This window comes from Corvus moneduloides, chromosome 2, assembly GCF_009650955.1.
Source record: "Corvus moneduloides isolate bCorMon1 chromosome 2, bCorMon1.pri, whole genome shotgun sequence".
NCBI lineage: Eukaryota > Metazoa > Chordata > Aves > Passeriformes > Corvidae > Corvus > Corvus moneduloides.
Window position 1 is genome coordinate 112,785,940 of NC_045477.1, and position 21,160 is coordinate 112,807,099.

Below are 21,160 nucleotides of genomic sequence, written 5' to 3' on the forward strand. Positions count from 1 at the left end.
TTATATATTTTGTCTAATTTTCAAATGGATTAAAAGTAAATTTCACACAAATTTAAACATTTGCAGAAGAAAATTCACATTCAACTCTGTACATACTTCCTCAAATACATATTCTCTATTACTTTACTTGTCAGATTTCCACACTCAACCATGTACTCTGATAAGAGCAACTTTCTACATACTTGAGAAGTTTATGAACTGCACACAGTCCATAGACCAAACAGCCTAATGAGAAACTGCCTTTATAATAACACATTTCCAAGTATGTGTGAGAATAAAGACATTCTTTCTGTAGTAATACACGCTCAATTCAACTGAATCAAGTCCAGAATAAATAGAAACTACACACAAAAAAACCCCCCAAACAGGCGCACAATTAAGCCACAGGTTCAAACACTGTAATATTGACTCTACTTATTATTCACTATGTAAACTTTCAATAACATCATGAAAGAATCGTAATAAGCATGCTTAAATTTTATTAAAAATTCTCAACTTGCATTATTTATCACAAAAAGTGACTTCTAAAATTCAAATTATTCTTTTCAAATAAGGACCAAATATTTAAAGGAAATCTCATTACTAGAAATCAAAAGTACATTTTCCTAATTTAGCAAATTTTTCATAAAACTGGCTTTTAACTAAATAAAACTGAATACATTTTTAAATGTATTTTAGATTTTAAAATCAGTTTTTAAATTAATAGCATAAAAAAGACCATATCTCTCTAATGAAGACTATATAATAAACATATCCTAGACTGGTCTGGGAGTCAGTAGAAAGACAACTTAGCAGTGAATTCTGGACTACGAGAACTGCTGAGTAAGATACTATTGAATGTTACTTCCAGGAAAAAAAAAAAAAAAGAAAATAAATTCTTAAACATAAAGTACAAAATAATTAACAGAAGGAAAAAAAAAAAAACCCACACCAAAATTTACAAACATATTACACTCAAATACCAAGGTTCTTACAAACTTTAAAACTGGGAACATAGGGCTGCAATCCAATTCCCTTCTACGCAGAGACACAGAAATACACAGTTACAAGGGAAAAGTAACACTGAACATCCAAATCCACCCATTTTTTTGCCCAGCATACAGTGTCATGACTGAATACACCAAGGAAACAACAATCCCAGCAAAAGACAGGCGGTTTTGAAATTGCTGTTGAACTCTGAAAAAACATTAAAAAATTGAAACAAGCGAATATTAGGCACAAAACCCTTTAACTCCAGGAAATAAGTTGGGGGAGCGGGGCGTGAAATCTTTGTCTAGATTTATCATCATAAAATGCTCCGCAATAGCACACACTCTGGGCGCTTCCACAAGAGAAATTGTCACAAAGGAAGTTTCATCTGTTTCATAATCACTTTAAACCAGTAAAAACACAGTAATTCTAAAGAAAGAATTTGCTTCTCCTTTCCTTTGAATGCTTGCTCCTCCCAACACACCACCACAAATCTAGAGACCAAATGGTGATGTGGACATTACTAAAGCTATACTTTGATTTACAAACACTAAATACTCCCCCAAACTGGATCAGCAACCTGACTTGCCTCAAAACCCTGCAATACCCTGCATTATAGACAGACACAAAACTTTGAGACAGAAGTAGGCAGCCAGGGAAGGAGAGAGAGAGAGAAACGTGAGACCAAAGTGTCAGGATGGGATCTGACCACAAAGATCTCAGAACAGACTCTCCCTTCAGGTAGGGCAGAAAAACTTACTAGAAATTAGACTTTCCCATTAAGAAAGCAGTCAAAGTCACAGTTCAAGTCTTAACTCTTTGATTCCATTTAGCAGATTTCCTGTTACTCACAGGAACCTCATAGTAGCAAGGAACAATGCAATCAACAGTTCTGGTTGCAACCAACGTATCTGGTTGGTCACACTTTACCCAGTGATTTAGACACTGAAGTAAAACGCGTAACATTTCTAGAAGGCTTATTTTCCATGTTAAACGATAGAACAATCAGCATCTCTGTGAAATCCCGATATCTATATTCAAGCAAGCCAGAAATCTAAACCTTGGAGAAGCATTGATGGTTCTCAACTTCCTGAAAACCTTCCTTCCTGAATCTTCATTTTCTTTTTATTTGTAAGAATTGGCAAAAGTTCTTAGCCTTGACCACAGGAAAAACAAAGCCATCAAACCAGATTAGTTATGAATTTCAGGGATTGGCAAATACGAATCACAGAACACAGAAAATAATCTAAAAAGCAGGGCAAACAATACAAAATACTAATATTGTGATTGAAAAATGTTAGTATTTTGAGATGTATTGAACTGATATGAGTTTAATCCAGTGTCATGTAAGAATTAAAACACACATCTAAAGACAAGTTTGCAGTCCTCCCAGATCCCTCCTGAAAAGTTATTCTGCAGATTTACAATCCCAGTAATATACTCAAAAGTTACTCATCTTTGAGCATTTCATGAAACTAATACAAATTTGATGTACTTGAATATATGTATAATAAAAACCTATTATAATTCAACCTTGAGGTTTACACCTTAGTAAACTCATTTAATGTTTAAGCAGTCTTTTTTTCACAGCTAACAAAATCATTAACCATTAAAGGAACTTAAATTAAATACTGCTTACTACAAATGCAATACAGCTGTTTAACTGCTTTTTAAGAATGTTTTATTCAAATCATCACAGTACTTTCTGAATATCTAAAAAAGAAATCCAATTTTTTGGCAGAGTATTTGTCTACTGGATAGTCTTCTAGTAGCATTCTGTCACTCTGCACATACTACCAGCTATCCAAACAACTAAGATGCTCGTAGCACAGAATATGGGATCATCACTAGTCCTGAACAAATAATCCCAAACATCAAGTTTTTCTCCTTGCTTGACATTTACTATAGTTTAATAAAAATTAAGATTATTTATGATCATGTAACATGCTTACGTAATTCACTCATTCTACTATACACAGAAATAACTTGCCCTGCAAGTCTAAGTATACCATACACTTGCTGGGAAAACAAAAGAAACACCACCCTCATCCACCACAAAACCAGCTATGGTGAAAAAAACAAAACAAAACCAAACTCAGAAAAGCAGACAAAAGAAAGCCCTAAGCAAGTCTAAATGCATTCCCCTTAAGTATGTAGAGTTTTCATTTTCTGAACAGACTAAACAGCCTGTGCCATAAATAGTTTCACTTAAAAAATGAGTGCAGCTTACATAAGCATGTGGCAGTCAACCATTTTTACTGATGGCACTTACAACCAACAGCAGCAAAAAAGTTCAGAAAGCAGCACTTAGGAACTAATTCAAAATATCTGTAATCCTTACTCCCAGGCTGACTAACTAAAGATACTAGCAAAGCTTAAACTCAAATATTCTATTCATGGACAAGTGGATACAGTAATCCAATGATTATGCTCAAGACAAGTTATTCAGAGTAGCCCCAAAGCAGAAATTTGCTACTGCCACGAGGACACAACTTCTCCCATGAGACACATCTGTTCTTTCTGGAATCTGTGTTCTAGCACATAATCAAAACATAAGAACAAAACATAGCAAAATGTCAATGTAATAACTACTTTCTTCTCACCTGAATCACAGAAGAACACTTAACCCTTTTCTTTCCTCTTTTTCTAGAGCTCACAAAAACCTTACCTTTCAAAACTTCCAAAACCAAGAGACATTTAGAGACTAGAATCTCATTCTTTAGATTTCTTTACAGGAAGCTGGACCAAACAATATCTACGGTATAGATTTTAACAGGATTCAGTGGTGGGGAAAGCACATAAGGACTGCTTGGTTTTGCGGGGTCTTTCTAAAACGCAGCTCACAGAACAGAGTCAAACTTCTTTTGATCCTTTCCTGTCAGCTACCCAACACTAATCTCCCTTCAGCTAGTTCTCCGAGCCATCAAGTCTGTGAACTGCAACCCCACAGAGACCACAGCTTCAGTGAGCCCAGAAGTGGCAATAAAAAGTTTTCTCCACCTTGTCCAACCACCAGGAGAGTGAGCAGACTCTCTCTTTCAGAAGATACGGATTTCTTAAAGGGTAAGAGAAGTAGGAGCTGTTCCTCCATCTTCTCTGCGTTTCCTGGATGGGAATCCTCCATCAGACTGGAGACGCCAGTCCAGTAACGCTGTGTTTCAACCTCTCAGTAACAGATGGACATGAGAACAAACTGCACTGGGACTTCTGAAGACAAAACCCAAGAACGGAACGGTACAGATAAGAACCAAACAGCACAAGCCTCCATGTCCTGATCACATCTTGGGTAACATATGCTCTTAGGAGAAGCGTCATAAATTTTTGCTACAATTTTTACAGAAAAATGTCTCAGTTAAGGAAAAGCAGCTTTCAAGTGACTGGGTGTTCCTCCAGAAATAGAAGTACTGTTTACCACAGTACCAGAAACGTCTGTGTTGTGGGTACTAGTGCCTCCATGAGTAACAACAACAGAGATCACTGAAGATGCCTCAGTGTCCACATTACTATAGAAAGATGTCACCCAGCTGATGGAACTAAGAACATCAAGACCTGCTGTACAGAGTTGCTGAGATGATTCTTCTCTTCGGAAAACTTCCAAGTTGTCCTCTACAGAAGCCATCCACTTCTCACAGACCCCTTACTCCTAGATGAAGGAACTTTATTTCAACATTTGGGTGATTTTTTGACTCTTTTTCTCTCTCTTTTTTTTTAATATAGTAGATCATAACTTCTAAAGACAGACCAAAATAGCTGATCTTACTTAGGTCTCTCTCAGGCCTAAGGCTACCTTCAGCCTCCTTTACCTCAACTGTCAAATTTTGAAAAGGATTGGCAGGTAGAACATTTACTTGACTTGCAACTTTCTTTAAAGCCAAAGAAGCATCTACTGCATCTAGAGGATGGGCTTCAAAAGCAAAGAGACATTTCATTTAAGAGAATCTACATTCTGCCATTTATAAACAATTCAACTGCAACAGATGTGGTACAAAGTCTCTTCCCTGTCTGATCTCTCTTCCTTTAAACTGGATATTCCAAGAAAACAATAATTAAAAAATGTTTGTTGCAGAAAGTGTCAATGAACTCACACCAACACAGAAGGAAACTAGATGTGAACTGGGGTAATTATCTCACTGTCACTGCCTGCTACTGAAACCAGCACACAGTGACAACTAACCGCTTCAGTGTAAGCGCAGGAGAAAGTGCAAAACTACAAACATATTCCTGAAAAATTATTCAAAAAGCTCTTAAACACACAGTGCGTGAAGCATTTTCAGTCCAACAATGAGACTTCTTGTGAAACACCTGTATAAAACACTGATGTTCATGAAGTTGTAACAGCATGCAAACTTTTACATTTTCATGATGCTACCCAAGCAGCAGGAAACAAAGCATAGATAAAAGACTACAATAGCTGTTCCCATCCTGTCCATTTGAAACTTACTAATGAGTTGAAAAACCCCTGCTTATGTACAAAAGCACTGACAAAAATTTAAGTTTTAAAATATAATTTAATGTAAGTGTTCCGAATTCAGCTGTAATACTTACTCAGCAATTACTGAAGTTACATTTGCATAGTTCCAGATCATCCATCAGCTAAAACTTGATTTTTACCAGGAAAGAACATAAAGTAACTTTTCAGCAGAATGTCCAGAAAATAACTTAAAGTTTTTAACACATTCAAATCCTCAGTGAGAAGAAAGATGGTATTTGATGTAATGCTTCCTAGTAGAAATTTAACCTGTCCATATTTTTTTGAGCAAATATGAAGTAACAGAGTGAAACTGTACCAAATTAACACTTTGCCTTATCTAGACACATCATTTCTGGTCCAACATTAGCAGGATTACAGTGAGAATTACTATTCCTTCAAGATAAACATAAGAAGTTCAAGAAGAAAAGGCAGATACACTTTAATGCAATGCTCTGCAAAAGCCTAGTGCCTGGCTTACTATTTCTGCAAGTTGATCTTCAAGAATATCCACATGAAAGCCAAGTTCTATATTTCTTTCATAACTTGCACAACATCTAGGTAAAAAAAAAAAGCCAACAAAAACCAACCACCTCCTATTTATCAACTATTATTGATCCTATGCCCAATGCGAAAGAACAAAACAAATCTGTAACTCTTTCAAGTGCTAGGAAAAAGTGTCCACATCTTGAGTCAAGCCAAAGTATACAAATTCCCCATTGAACACAAAGAATTACACTTGAAGATTTATACCAATGTGACAAATAACATACATAGAGCAAACCAAGCCTTGTGCCAGCCATTGTCTAATGCAGCTGTGACACTGTAAACTAGGAAGAATTGTTCAAACAGATGAGACTTGGGGGCAAATCACCTCAGAATATAACCAAGGAATGGAAAAATGCTTAAGCTTAAAGTTGCAACAAGATTAAAATACCAGCACTGCTGTGGATCTTTTTACCAAATCTGGTAAGAAACAGTCGACTAATACTGAGTGCAGTTTATTAAACCATTCAAGTTTTTTCCTGCTACAACATCCAAGACAAATACTGATACTAACAGGGTTTTTTTTTCTAAAAATTCTCAATTTGTCCCTAGATCAACCATGATTTCACAGAAATTGACCCACTTTTCAAGTTAATATACACTTTAGTGGATATGCAATATCATTTGAAAGAAGGTATTTCATTATGAGCGTGGAACAAGACAGACTGAACAGAATCTGCAGAAAGGTGTTTTAAAGAAAACACTCTTAATGATCCACCAGCAAGCCCACACACAGATAGGAAAACATCTGTACTTCAGCTGTGGCAGCCAGGCTGCTCAATACCACTGTAGCAGAATGACCTCTCTCTCTCTCTCTCTGTGACTTTGCTATTTGCTTACAAAGCTCCCTGCTTTAAACAACTCTCTGAAAAAGAGCAGTAATTTTCCTTACAAAAGAGCTAGATTAGGACAAAACCTGGTAATTCAGTGCTTTTAAAATCCCACTACTTTGAATTCAGGGCCTTAGTAAAATAAAGCCCACCAGGAACTGAAGAACACTAATGCCTCTTAAAAACACAAAGCAGTACATAACCTGAACAGAAATGGCATTTTTCGCTTGTATAGTCTAGTGCTATGCTGGCTATTGTAAAACAATACTTGAAAAGGGAGAAGCATTCAATGTAGTAATCAATGAGGTGTAAGAGTACTGAAATGTTACTTCCACTGACATTAAGCTGAGACAGACAGTGTGATGAATCCAGTATAATTCATCTTCAAAAAGAAAAAAAAAAAAAACAAGCAAAACACCAAACAATGAGAACCCACTGCACAACTTGAACTGTATCAGCAATAATGTGGCATTGTCCCCTTATTACATACTGAATTTTGTGACATGTATTTCAGCTTCTCAAGTCAATAAAAATGCCTCAGTGATGTTTTTTCTGGAAGTTGTGCACATGAGTCTCCTGGATACCAATACCACAGTGCCACCTCTTAAACACTGACTGACACAGCACAGAAGTTACTGACCAACAACCCTCCCCTCATACAGGAGATACCCAGGACGGATATTCAGTACCACAGAACCACCTACTCTATTACCGTTTGTCTGCAGCTGGAGAGAGCAGTTTGCTAAGTATTACAAGCACATTCCCAATTAGAAAGCCTTTCAAAGGACAACTTTGACTGATGCTTCAAGGTTTGGCAGACTACAAGAATCTATTCTAGCAGTGTTTTCAACCAACATCTTCAACATTTGCACACGCAAGTCTAAGCAAGTATTTCAAAACTCATCTTTCCATTTATGGTGAGAGCTTCTCACGTTAGAACTGTCACCATGACATCACCACACATTCAACCTCTGCAGAACTATTCTCAGTCTCTCACAAGAACAAGACAGTCAATATTACCCTTCGGACAGTATTTTAGTCTGCTATGCCCATACAGAAATAAGTCTACAGAAAATTTGTATTATATAGAAAATCAAGAGTTCCAACTCAGAAAAAAGAAAGACAATAATAGAAAACTTTGGCAGGGATTTGAAAGTCAATCCCTAGTATCAGTTTACCACACCAGGTAGCACCAAAAATTTTCAGTTCAGCTTTATTCTTCTGTTTGAGTAAAGACAGTAAAGGGACAGGAAAAGATATTGCAAAACCACAAGTCAGAGATATTTCTACCATGTACCTTAAAACACTTGCAGTCAAAAGTAGTCCAAAAGGTGCTTGTGATAATTTTTCAGGCTTTGCATGAACCAACCTTCTCAGTTTCACTCCACTTGTCACCTGCCCTTTAACCGTACCATGTAACAAAAATAACTTCCACTGCAGACACCTTTAGCTACACTTTACCTGCACTTATGTGTGCACACACAGGCACTGCACCTACTTCAGCTCACAGCAGTGGGAACAGCAGCACCATAGATGCTCCCAGAGCAGAATGTGTCATAGCATAGTTGAGTTGGATGACTAAGCACACGATAGACTTGACGTTACCCAAAACTTACTAGATTTGATCATTTACTCAATGACTCGATCATCACTAAACCTTTGGTGTCAAAAAAGTAAATCAAAGGCTTTTTCTTGTGTTAGTGATTCTGTTGAAACACTGCAGCTGTGAAAGTAGGGATTTGAAAATCATCCCAGTTGAATACACAGCTCTTTGAAAAATAATTCAATAAAACATCTTAGGTTTCGTATTTATTATGTACTGCAGTACATACCCACTAACTCTTGCCCTAACAAAGAACACTTTTGCAGGTCATACTTTGAGGCTACTTATGCTGTTTACAAATACATACAAAATGAATCATTGCAGGTTTGAAGTCAGGACAATGTCTACAGACCAGTGCAACCAAAAACTTCATTTAAACTACATAATTCTTGAGAGGGGACAGAGGCAAGTTATTACTGGATAACCCAAAGAACCACATTAATGTATTCTCTTGGCTTACTTCAAAGGAGTCTTTTTCCATTAGGATTATCTTCTACTTTGCAACTCAACAGAGAGACACCAGCACAGACATCACCAAAGCTGGCTGAAAGTCAGATATGTTTTCACAATACCTATTCAACTGATCTAGTCTTCCCCAAGGTGAAAACTCATGGAAAGAAAAAGGAGCCTCAGTGAGATCCAAGAAACAACAATGGACACAGATCTCACAATACCCTATTTACATTTACCCGCAATCATTAACTGTAAAGGTTATGACCCAAGCTGAAAAAAATACATCATAAAAGTAAAATTTCATAATGAGAACACATCACACTTATCCAGCTACCTGTGTTTAAACCAAAAGATTCAAGATTAAATGCAGGCTTAAATGCTGATTATTCCTCAATAATGTATGCAAAATTTGGTATATTGTTAATTTTATGGATGAACTGAGACAGTCTATATATACATTAATACAGGCTGTTATGGCACTCTTCAGACTGCTGCTATCAACAGACACCATTCACAAGGCAGGACAAAGTGCAAGCTTTAACAAATGTTGTGAAATATTTTATTTTTAAGAATCCTGTTCCTCTCCCTCTACAAAGAGGAAATGAATTTAACATTTCTTCTTTTTACATGAAATATGTTAACTGCAAATATACTTAAGGAGGAGCAGAAAAAAAACATTGCTTTTCTCGCAGATCTAGAAAACAAAATTAAAGTCACCAGAACAGTGACTGGCCTTTGATCATGCAAGCTTTACCTGTAAGTTTTAAGTGTTCTGTTATACTAAGTCCTCTGGAAACATTAGTGATCAGGTGGACCTGCTACAGAACACAAGCCCATAAAGAAATACTACTCAATTTTGTCACAGTAAACACCAGCACTAAAAATAACAAATACATATTGACACATTAGCTGGACAGGTTGACCTGACCACTCTCAATAGTCATTTAGAATGGAAGAAGACTAGCATCTTCAAACTGGTTAGCACTCACTCACCTGTGAGACCTTCCATGACAGTTTTATGCATGTTTACCTGAACACAGTGTCTCACTTTAAGTTTTTCCATTACTTTCCAAGTGTGGCCTATCTCTGCCATTCAGTTTTTTTTCTGGACACAGGGCATCTCTACCAAACCATGAAATACAGATACTTCCAAGCCATCTAAGCAATTGCCTTTCGTCTCCTTGTTTTCTCCTTGCCAAAGCCAAGGAAACAACGGCCAATATCATGTTACAAGTTATGTTTGAACCAGGGGAAAAAGCACAGCGACTGCACAGTCCTACACTAACAGTGAACAGTATCAAGGCATAAATAAGAGCTGCATCCATCCACCATACATATTAAAAAAAACAAACAAAATGAAACTCGAGTTAATCTTCCTCAGAGCAAATACAAACAGTCGATAAGATCTCAAACCCGATCTGAAGCCAAGATTCTGGACAAAGCATAGCCAAGGCCTTGATACCTTTGGGGCCCTTCTATTTCTAGAGCCAAGGCACAGCAGCAGCAGCAGCATCGCGCTGCAGTCACGTCCAAGGGGCAGTGGCAGCGTTTACCTGTGAATCCATTTGCTTTTTGATTATTTATTTATTTTTACGCAGCAAGAACAGCATCAGTGGCCCAGCAGACACCACAGCCCCTGCTGAGGGGACACCCGCACGGGATCCCCGGGCAGCCCGCCCGCCTTGCTCCGCAAAGGGCTCCAAAAACAAAGACCAAAGTTTTCCCTGCTCGGTGCGTGGGAGTGCGGCAGCAAAACAGGAGCCAGGATCAACACGAGCCGCCTCCCGTCACCGCACCCGGGCCCACGCAGGGCAGGACACCCCCTGCTCCCCGGGGCAGCCCGTCCGTGTCCCCCGGGACGGCTGCAGCCCGCTCCCACCCGGGGAGGGGGGGCACCCACAGCCCGGCGGGATGGGGGCAGCGGGGGGGTGTCACCCGAGCCCCCTTCACTGACCCCCGGCAGCGGGGCGGCCCTGCCCGCTCCCAAATTCGCCCCGCACACCTCTCCCTCACCACCGCCCTCTCTCACCGTGCTGCGCTGGGGGCTCGGCTGCGGCTCCGGCTCCGGCGGCTGCATTCCCGCCCCCTGGCTCTGGCCCGGGCCCCGCTGCGGGGGCCCCCCCGCTCCTCCTGAGGAAGGGGGAAGGGAGAGGCGCGTGCCCCGCCGGGCGCGGGGAGCGGAGGCTGGAGCGGGGACGGGAGTCCCGGGGCGCGCGGCCGGGAAGCGCTTCCGGGCTCAGTGCGGGGCGCTGGGGCCGCCGGGCGGGGCGGGGCCCCGGCTGCGCCCAACGGCATCCGACATGGCGCGGCCCGCGCGCGCCGGACCGCGCGGCTCTCGCGAGACTTGGGGAGGCAGCGGCGGGGGGAGGAGAGGGGGCGCGACGGCGCGCGGCAAGAGCGGGGGAGGGCGTGACTGGGGCGGGGGCGGCCCCGGGGGCGGGGCCAGGCCCGTGTGGGGCGGCCGCTCTGGGGCGGCGTGAAGGGGCTCCGGCCTGATGTGAGGGGGCTCCCGCCTGACGTGAAGGGGCTCCGGCCTGACGTGAAGGGGCTCCGGCCTGGCGTGAAGGGGCTCCGGCCTGGGGGTTCACTCCTGTCCCTCCTCCGTGCCGTCACCGCGGGGGGCACTCAGCGCCTTTAAACGAAGCTTCCCCGAAGCCTGGGCGGGGCACCGCGTTGGGTGCTGGAGGTGCTTGGGGACTGACCCTCCGCCAGGGCTTTCGTCTCTAGGGAAGCCTGAGCATGCTTGGGCGGTGACTGGAACTAAGGTGTTATTTTCTGAATATTGACAGCAGCGATAGGGCGCGTGGACACAGTGGTTGCGGCACAATTCACAGAATCACAGAATGTGTCAGGTTGGAAGAGACCACAGTGGGTCATCCGGCCCAGCCTCTGCTGATGCAGGGCCATCCCAGAGCACACGGGACAGGGCTGTGTCCGGACGGTTCTGGAATGTCTCCACTGAGGGGGACTCCATGCTCTCTCTGGACAATCTGTTCCAGTACGTGTTCTTACATAGGATGGATTAGCTATGAGCAGAAAAACGCGGGTGTGCTGTGCTCCTACCCAAGTGTCTCGTGATCCTGTGCCAGTTGAAGTAATACTTTTGTGTCCCTCTGCTTGCAGGACAGACTTGGGGCTGTTATGATTAATATGGATTGATCCAACGTGAACTTGTAATTGGCATCTATGGGGGCTGAAATCTTCCTGTTGAGGCAGAGCCTTGCAGATGGTTTAGTGGGTGTACACTGATTTTTCATCCACGGACTGGGCCTTGAGATTACATTTGTTTTGTGTGCCAGTGTAAACTGGTGTAAAGCATCTTTTACTAAATGATAAAGACCATGATTTGTGTTTTTCAGGATTTGTGTGTGTGTGTATAGATATTTTTCTTTGTTTAGACAGTATCTGTCTTGTGTAGTTTTTTTTTCTTATCGCGGTTTCAGAGCCACAGAAACACCATTGCACTGATACCGATGAGAGCAGATGCAGAGCTCTGTAACCACCTTCTGTCTCTCTGTGATAGAGAACTGGAAGTGTGGGGGGGATGTGTGTCTTGTATTGCGGTTACTGACTCTCCACGTCATCTTCCGTGTACAGAGGCCTCGGCTCCTGTGTCAGAGGTTGTGTGAAGTTAATTAAGGAATTCCTGTACTCTAATCCCTACATCGGAAACACGCCAAGCCTAACTAACATTTCTGGAGAGGCAAGATGTAAAACTGGAAGTAAACAGGATCTCGGTGCAACAATACTTTTTATCTAAAAGAGATTGATTCTTATCCTGTGATTGGAACTATTAACAAGATGCTGAAGTGCATATTCCTCAGCAAAAATCCATAATTTCCAAATATAAGCATGCGCTGTTGATGCCAATGAATAGTTCCCGCAGCTATATCTAGTCTCATTTAAAATGTAAGAAAAAGCCCCTGGTACAGCTGTTGATGTTGTGTGCATGAGAGCCTCTGTGCCGTGACTTATATGTGCTGGCCCTGGCTTCTTCAGCGTTTTTTGTGTTGTCCAGCTACTGTCTTAATTCATCCTGTCATTGTTGCTTCCAGATTTTTCAAATCAACGTCTGAGTCACTTTGTCACTGCCTCTCTGTAAACTCCTTGTACTAACAGCTCCAGTGTGTCCTGGCAAACCACTGTAGGTTCATAAAAATGGGCTCCATTTCACTTTAGAAACAACCAGTGCTTCTTTGGAAATGATGCTTTTCCTCTGCAATCCTATGGAATGGACTGTAATGGTGGACTATAATCCAGCAATTGCCTGACTTTTATCCCACTTTCAAAGCAGGAGTGTTCCAACAGAAATTGCAGATACTCAGAATTTTTCATCTACCCTTAGCTAGTTGTAGGCTTGAGAGCAGGATTGTGAGACTGGGAAATTAATCGGTCTTGAAACTTCACAATTAATCATAGCACAGGCAGGGCTGTGCTCAAGAATTTAAGAAAAAAATCCTTATGGGTATTAGGTGCCTGATTACCCCAGAAATCAAAGATTGTGTATGTTCTAACTTTGCTGAACACATCTCTGAGAGCAGTTAATTTTATTGCTGATCCAGCCTTTCCGTCTCTTATCCATATGACAACTACAAAAATTGATTATAAGGAAAAGTAATGTTAGGAAAGCGCTTAACTCATTTTTAGCTACTTCTAATGGGATTTAGCAGCTGGAAACAAGGAGCACTGGCACAGAGTAATCAGGGCTGTTCTTAGACAGCTGTGTGGGAAGCAGAGTATCAGGACTCTGAAATAAATCCCCATTTTTTTCTGTATTTTAAAAAATTGCAATATATGCAATGAAGAATTTGAAAGCTAGACCTCAATACTTGCAGCTCAGACAGTTAACTCAAAGTCAAATGGAATTCCTTGTTAAACCCAGTCCTGTAATAACTTCTAGATGAAAATGCCTCTGGGTTCTGTGTGATTTTTTTTTTTTTAATTTAATGCTTATGGCAGTCACTACTACCCATCTTTGAAAGGCCTCAGGTTTGGATTTAAATTCCATGCTACATTAATTTTAAGCAGAACAAAAATGGAGTTATTTCTGCTCCCCTTTTCTCTTTATGAGCAACAATCCAAGAGACCCACTTTCCTATTTTGGAAGAAAGCAATTTTATGCATGTTTGTGCCTAGGAATTGCAGTCAGAAAAGCATCTTGATAAAATGGCCGTTCCATACGTTTTCTGTCTGAATAGTTCCTGTACTCAGTTCCATTTACAAATCAAAAGCATAACTTTCCAATGTAAGCACCATAAACTGAGTCTTGAATCTAAAAAGTCAGACTGAGTTCTTTCCCCCTGTTACACCGTGGCCGATGTTTTGTCACTGAAATACACCAAACAAGTTTATTTCATGATGCCTGAAGGGGAATACAGTCCCACTGTGTGGGAATGGAATGTATCCATTTGTCAGAGTTTTAGTCAAAAAAAGAAGTAATATATTTTGGTCCTAAAGCACTTCAAGTATTTAACACAATTATGAAAAAAAAACCAGGAGTGTGTGCCTAGAGTAAGAAGGTACATTTTTTTCATATTATTTTCCTTATGGAAGGAAATTACATTGGGATGAATTCTAAGCAGTCATGTCTAGGTCTGTGGTAGTGCTTTGTGTTAGTGTCAGATCCTGCTGACCCCTGTAGTAGTTTGTGTTCAAGAAATTGCAGAATTCAGGGTCTAACCAGGATTATTTAGGTGGAAGCCTATGGAGCTCAAGAGTCAAGAATATCCTCTCTATGATAATTCTAATTCTGCCTGCGTATTCTTTAATAAGTTCTATGCCATTGGTTTGTAAGTCCTCCTCACTTCTCTGTGTTTCATTACATTGAAGGAATGTATCCTTGGCCTTTCCTCACCTTAAGGTGAATTCTATACCCGAAGAACAATTTCTAGAGCACAATTCATCTACTGGATTCCAAATTTAATCAAAACTTCTTGGAATTATGCATCACCCTTTGTACTTTTCATTCTGCTAAAGCTGTTTGCAAAGCTGTTGTAAAGCTGTTTTGACTCTGCTAGATACCCTGGTTATTTGTTCATTTCGATTTGCTGTCAGCCATGTCACTGAGGTAGCAGAAGAAAATGTTTGTTTTAACAGGGATCATGGATCAAGAAGTTGAGTTCAAAATGAAGATATCTTGGAACTTACTAGTAAACACAGCAATAGTGAAGCTGAGAAGTCAAAATAAACCTCTGAGAAAATGGAAAATATTCCCAAGAGCAGTAAAAAATGTTATTGCTTTATCTTAGGGTGGAATTTTTGCTGCCTTATGAAGTGCAGATCTAAATAACTGTGAATTGTTAGACCCTCAGAAGGGCCACCTGACACAGTTTGGGGAACCTGTTGGTGTATGTTTCAGTGCGCATGTGTGTCCAGGAAAGGATAAGGCATTATCCCTCACTATTCTCCACTTCACACATACAACACTGTGATCACATCTGTCTCTGTACCAGAACATTTTCAAGGTCTGCCTTTGTACTCCAAACTTCTGTGAGTGACTCCAGCAGGCAGGGACAGAGCTCTGCTGCTCTTCAGGAATGGTCTTCTGAACCTAGAGAACAAGGCAGACACTGGGAAGAGCCGTAGAGCTGCTCCCCCAGGGGGCCAGCCCCCATCTCTTTGTTGGCTTGCAGTCCTCACTTTTTATTTTGCAATTTCTGTAATTAAGTTTGCTGCTTTTCAGATTAGTCTGTGACTTGGAAGAACAGGTTCTTCAAAAGCATGCTTCAAAATTTACGAAAATTTCAGGTGTTCCTTTGCACAAACTTCCTAAAAGCCACAGTCCTGGCATAGTTGTCACTAGAGCTGTTAAGTTGGTGCTGAAAGACTGATGAATTAAATCAGTAGTAACATATTGTGGTTGTGGCATAAGTGTTTTCTCAGTGTTTGAATGGGATATGTAGTGTGAGGACAGTGCAAAGACATCCTTGTGTGTATGCTTTTTATGAGCATGCATTTTTGTTGTTAGGGTTCAAGGGCTTTAGTAATAATTCAAATAGACTCTGTGATTTCTTTTCCTGAAGTGACATGAAGATGTGTTTTTCTTTTGGATGATATATAAAAATATAATTGATTCCCTTGGGGGTGTTTTCCATTGCTGTTAGTTCTGGTGCTCTGTTTGGATGTAGTTTCTGAATACCTAGAGTACCCCTGTGGTAGCAGAAATTGAAATGAATGACGTCATTTACTCCTTCTGTGCCGGTGCTATTGTGTGGGACTACTGTATCCTATAAAATGAGCTTCTGTTTTTATCTTAGGTGTGGCTGTCCTTCCGCAGTGCACACAATGCCACTAGTTGGAGTCCACTGTGCCATTTATGTGTACATAGATGCACCTACATTGGGGAGTCTGATTTGTAAAATTGCTTTTAAGGATTTTTAAATTCTTGAGAATAAAAGAAACGCATTTGTAAATTATCATAATAGAAGACCGCATGTGCATTTTTAAACTTAGTATGATTTAGTGGTTTGCAGTTCCCTCAGGAGGAAGTAACATTTTTGCCTCAATTCCTGTAATCAGATCTAACAGCATCAGGGTGTTTTTTCCAGTTCCCAGATTTTTCACTGAAGTGTGACATTTGAAAAGAAGATAGTGCTTTTGAGTTGTACTGACTGCTTGTCCAAACTCATCATCACACACTGTCAGTGGCCCAGCCATTGCTCAGTGCGAGCTGATCCTGTGAACAGGAATAGGGGCAGATAGCAGATCACCACATCACATCAGATATGGTTGCTAGTAAAAGCAGTCCGAGTGATTGGGGCACAGAAGCCCAGTCTGTAGAAACGAAATACTCATCCTTATGGGAGTGCAAGAGAGTTCTGTGCAACATATAGAAAGCATTACTGCCAAAGAATCAAATGTTCTTTACACTCTTTCTTGCTTTCCTACTCATCTGTTGGGCAAGAGAGATACAGGGGGTGTTACAGCCCTGTGAGTTGTTCCAGAGGGAAGGAACAGTGTGTTTTGACTGTGAAACAAATACTTCCTTTTGTTCTCTGTTGTTATATTCCTAGAAAGATGCACAAGTGTAATAGAAAATGATTTTCAAACCATGCTCTGTAATACCACACAAAAGTACAACCATGCTGCGGGATATGAATGAAAACCAACTACTTACATGAGGTTTGGGCAAAGTTCCTATTTATTATATAAAATACAATAGATTTCATTATGTGATTGTTTTGATTGTATTTTATAGCCTGCTATGGAAAGTTTAGTTTCAGCCATGCTAAAATATTTTGGGGCAGCATAAGAGCATAAGTTGTGTGGAAAACACTTTCAGCATCAGTCTATTGAGCCAGCACTTGCAGTAACTTTACTCAGTAAATGATGGGACATAACCACACCAAGTTAAATCCAGCTAGCATGCAATTTGACAATCATATAAATATAGCACTGTAGGTTATAGTGAGGGCTCACAGACTTCATATATATATATATATATATATATATATATATATATACGTGTATATATAGGTAGGGTTTTCTGCAGGTTGGTGCAGTCAATGATGAAGTGTGTGCTACTGAGTCTATATTACTCCTGTTTCTAGCTAGATAAAAGTTAATGTGAGTGTGCCCACTACACCAGAACCAGCTCTTGTGGCAGAGGCATCTGCAGAGAGGCTGCAGTGGTGTCATAGTACAGACTGCGTTAGTAGCCGGACGTTAATGTAATTTATGACCTACATGTGTTCCTAAGTAGTAATGGAGAATTTTGTCTCAAGTCACTGGGCAAAGCATGTAACTTCTTGGACCTTGAAAAGGAAGCTTTAAGGTAGAGCCCTATATATAATTAAATATTTAAATGTGTTTTGACTGTTGATTTGCACTTTATGGCATCTTGCTGTAGTGCAGAACAGCTTACAGCTAGAGCAGTTCTCAGCAGCACCACTTTAGGAGGAAGACTGAGGTGGTTGAAGAACACTGGTACTTCAGGGAGAGTTGAGGCTGAGGCATTTTTTAAAACACAGCTTGTGCTGCAACACTTCATTAAAACAGTTCCCCTCAATTCTTGAGAAACTAACACTTAACTCTGAAGGCATCTGTGACTCCCTGTTCCAAACTCTCACCCCAGGACAACAATCAGTAAAGTATTGAACTCCCAGCAGCCTGGGCCATATGTGAGTATTTTACAGGTGTAATGATAATGTAAGGCCAGAGCAGAGCACAAGACAGTGTTGGTGGTGCACGAGGACTGTGCATAACATGACCTCTGTGATTTTGCAGCCGAGACACCATGGACTGGTGTGTGCAGCAAGGAGATTTTGCAGAGTCACTCACAGACATTTCTCACGGGAGAGGTGGGGAAAACCAGCTTTTATTTCCAGAGTGACACCAGGTCATATGTAGGGTTTGAGCTGTTAGTTAACTTGCTTGCTGAGGGCACTAGTTCCCAAGCAAGGGGCTTCTCTTGTCTCCAGCCAGCTGAAAAGCACTGGCCCTTCTTTCTGTGTGATGCTGGTATCAATAGTAGCAGGTGCTTCCAACACTTCTGATGTGGTTTATCTAATTGAAGTGGAATGGAAAGACAACTGATGAAAAAAAATCTTCTTACATCTGTCTTTTTGCTGAGGTCCTTTTGCTAGCTGCTATGGATTCCTTGGTAATAACTTTAAATCTGTTAAAATATTAAGCCACACAGTATCAAATACCTATTGATTCTCTTTTGATCCACAGACCGTTGGCTTTTCCAGTTACAGGACCTAATATAAAGCATATGAAAATAGAAAACACATCCTGATGTCATCAGGTGGAATTAGATTAATGTTCCCTTTTGAGGAAATTCCAGATGGTCTATGGAAAGGTTTTCCCTGAGACACTAATAATAAAGATTCAGCACCTTCTGCTCTCTTTGAAAATATACACTTCTAAAATTCATTCCACTGTTTTTCTCCTTAATGAATAGAAGTAAGTTTTCTGAAGACAAGGAAGAACTTCCTGCTGCTGGTTTTGTATGGAAGACTTAAATTTTATAGAATTGGGCAACTATTCTAACATGCATAGCTTAAGATACATTGTACTATTGATTAGTACTACATGTACTAATCAAGGCTTTCATAGTCCAGCCTTCTGTGTTTTTTTTCTGCACAGGTTATCAGAGCATGAAAAAGAGTTCTGATTAACCTTCTGTCAGGTACTGCAGAAAAGAGCAAGCAAAAGAAAGGACAGAAAATTCCAGCAATTCTCCCGAGTTATATGACCAGACAAAATCTGGGTGGGTGGTTTTCTTCAAGCCAGTAGTTTGAAAAGATAGGCAAAGTTCACAGGGGACAGGGGAAAAAAATCAAACCAGAAAAAAAAGGAAGAAGACAATATGAATGCTGACTTTCAGAGAGACATGCAGCAGGGAACTAACACCTTTTAAATAAACCTTTAATCTGACATGCAGCTTTCCACCACAGAAACAGAACATCTTTTCCAAGCAATGTATTTTCCTTTGTGTCAAATCTATGCCAACACAATAGTAAACACAGTAAACAAAAGTTAAAAAGAATTAAAATCTTCATTATTACAATGAAATGAATGGAGAAGAGAAAGTAAATACTCCATATTTCAGTCAAATAATATCAGGAGACTAAGTGAAGCTGTGAACAAATTAGGGTAAGTATTTCACTTTTCACTAATGATAATGTGACTATAAAAATTTGTATCTTTCAACCTCTGTGAGAATTGTTTTCTTAACAAACACTTCCAATTATATGTGAAACAAGGTAGCTGCTCATTTCCAGACAGATAACGAGGTATTTTTAATTTCTTTTGCCACACAATCCTTTATTGCAGTAAAACACAAAGCATGTTCTTAACATTTTTCACATCAGACAGCAGCTGACAGCCACTACTATTGCAGACTGTGCTTTAAATGGTCTGCAGGTTTGAAAAGTTACTTTTTTATCTGTCTTGTCCCCAAGGAAATGTTTTGTTTCAGAGTCTGTGTATGCCTTTGAAAATGTACCTTCAGCAATATAATAGCTGGAATGGTGTTATTCATCCTTGGATTCAAGGATTCCACTCCAACTGTTACCCAGAGTTACCAGGCTATATTGCATGTGGTTTCAAATGAAAGCCATTCAGCTTTACTGTAATTAGAAAGTACAGTGAAGTTTAAAGAAACAGCTGCTTTTTAAAATTACCTTTCAAACCTCACTCACATGGGGTCTGCTACTTGTTAACATTCAAGTCAAGGCAAAGTTATCTGTGCTTCCTTTGGCACAGAAGCTAATCCTCATGCATCGTTTGCATGGGAAGGCAGCCAGGCCTGAAGCATAGACAAAACTCCACGAGTATCCCCGGAGCAAGGGTTTGCAGGACTTCTGGCCCTGCGCCTTTCTTAGAAACACCATAAATCTTCTGGAACCCACCAGCATAGGGAAGGCTGAGGCTGAGTTTCACCACTTCTATTTCCTATCTCATTGCAGTCTTTCAGCCAGAAGATGTGTCTGCCAAGGTGTACATAGAGGGAGCTGGTGTAGTTCCAGGAGTGAGTTTGTGCTATTGAATTCTGTCAACACTGCAGCTTCACTAAGATAAAAATATTACCCAAGTCAATATGCTTGCAAGGACTTGAAAAAGCTGTGTGATTTGTTGTTTGGTTTGGTTTTGTGTAAGGACGAGGCAGGTTTTAGGACAATATTCAAACAGGACCAGCATTGATTATTTTTCAAGTAACTGTAGAAAAATTACATTGTGTACAGAAATGAACTCTTAAACCCATCACGGCTGGTTTATTTTTTAGATTTTTAAGGAGCACATTTAAACCTAACACAGCTGGAAGATTTTCCACTGATTTGGTGTGTATAGACTCAGACCCTTAATATCTGAGAAGAAAATCAAGAGAAAGACATACTCAGTTGAAAGAGATTTAAACATGTAATGTCCTTCTCCCTAAAGGTAATTTTTTTCTGGGCTTTCTTCTCCGTGATTTGTGACCATGTGCAGATTTTCCTTGCTGTGTGAGTTTTGGTTGGTAAAGACAGGATCTGCAAACCAGAGAAACTTGTACTGTCAATTCGTATTTCCATTTCAGCCCTCTCAGTTGTCATTGTAAGCTGAGAGTCTTACCTAGATTTTACTATGGCAGGCTAATACACCGGAAACTGAGTGACCACCCAGAACCTGGGCAATACACTCATTAAAGATTGTTAATAGACCAAAACAGCAGTTGCTTTCCAGGTCAAGGTTACCAGAGGCTAAATTGTTTGAAGTTTGGTTCCATGTAGCTTGAGAACAGGAAAAGTCTATAATTAGGTCTGTTTAGATCCCTGTTCTTTTGCCATTGTGTGTGCAGTGTGGAAA

The 21,160-nt window shown here is 40.3% G+C and overlaps 1 protein-coding gene across 2 annotated transcripts in view; it reads right to left on the bottom strand.

Moving 5' to 3' along the window:
* Positions 1-11,143, bottom strand: part of TAB3 (TGF-beta activated kinase 1 (MAP3K7) binding protein 3) — a 44,549-nt gene extending 33,406 nt beyond the window's left edge. The window contains exon 1 of one of the 2 annotated variants that reach the window (XR_004238526.1): positions 10,899-11,143. The gene's annotated coding sequence lies outside the window, so the exon portion shown is untranslated. The remainder of the gene's footprint in view (positions 1-10,898) is intronic. The other variant, XM_032100876.1, reaches the window with a different exon arrangement.
* Between the last annotated feature and the right edge of the window lie 10,017 nt (positions 11,144-21,160).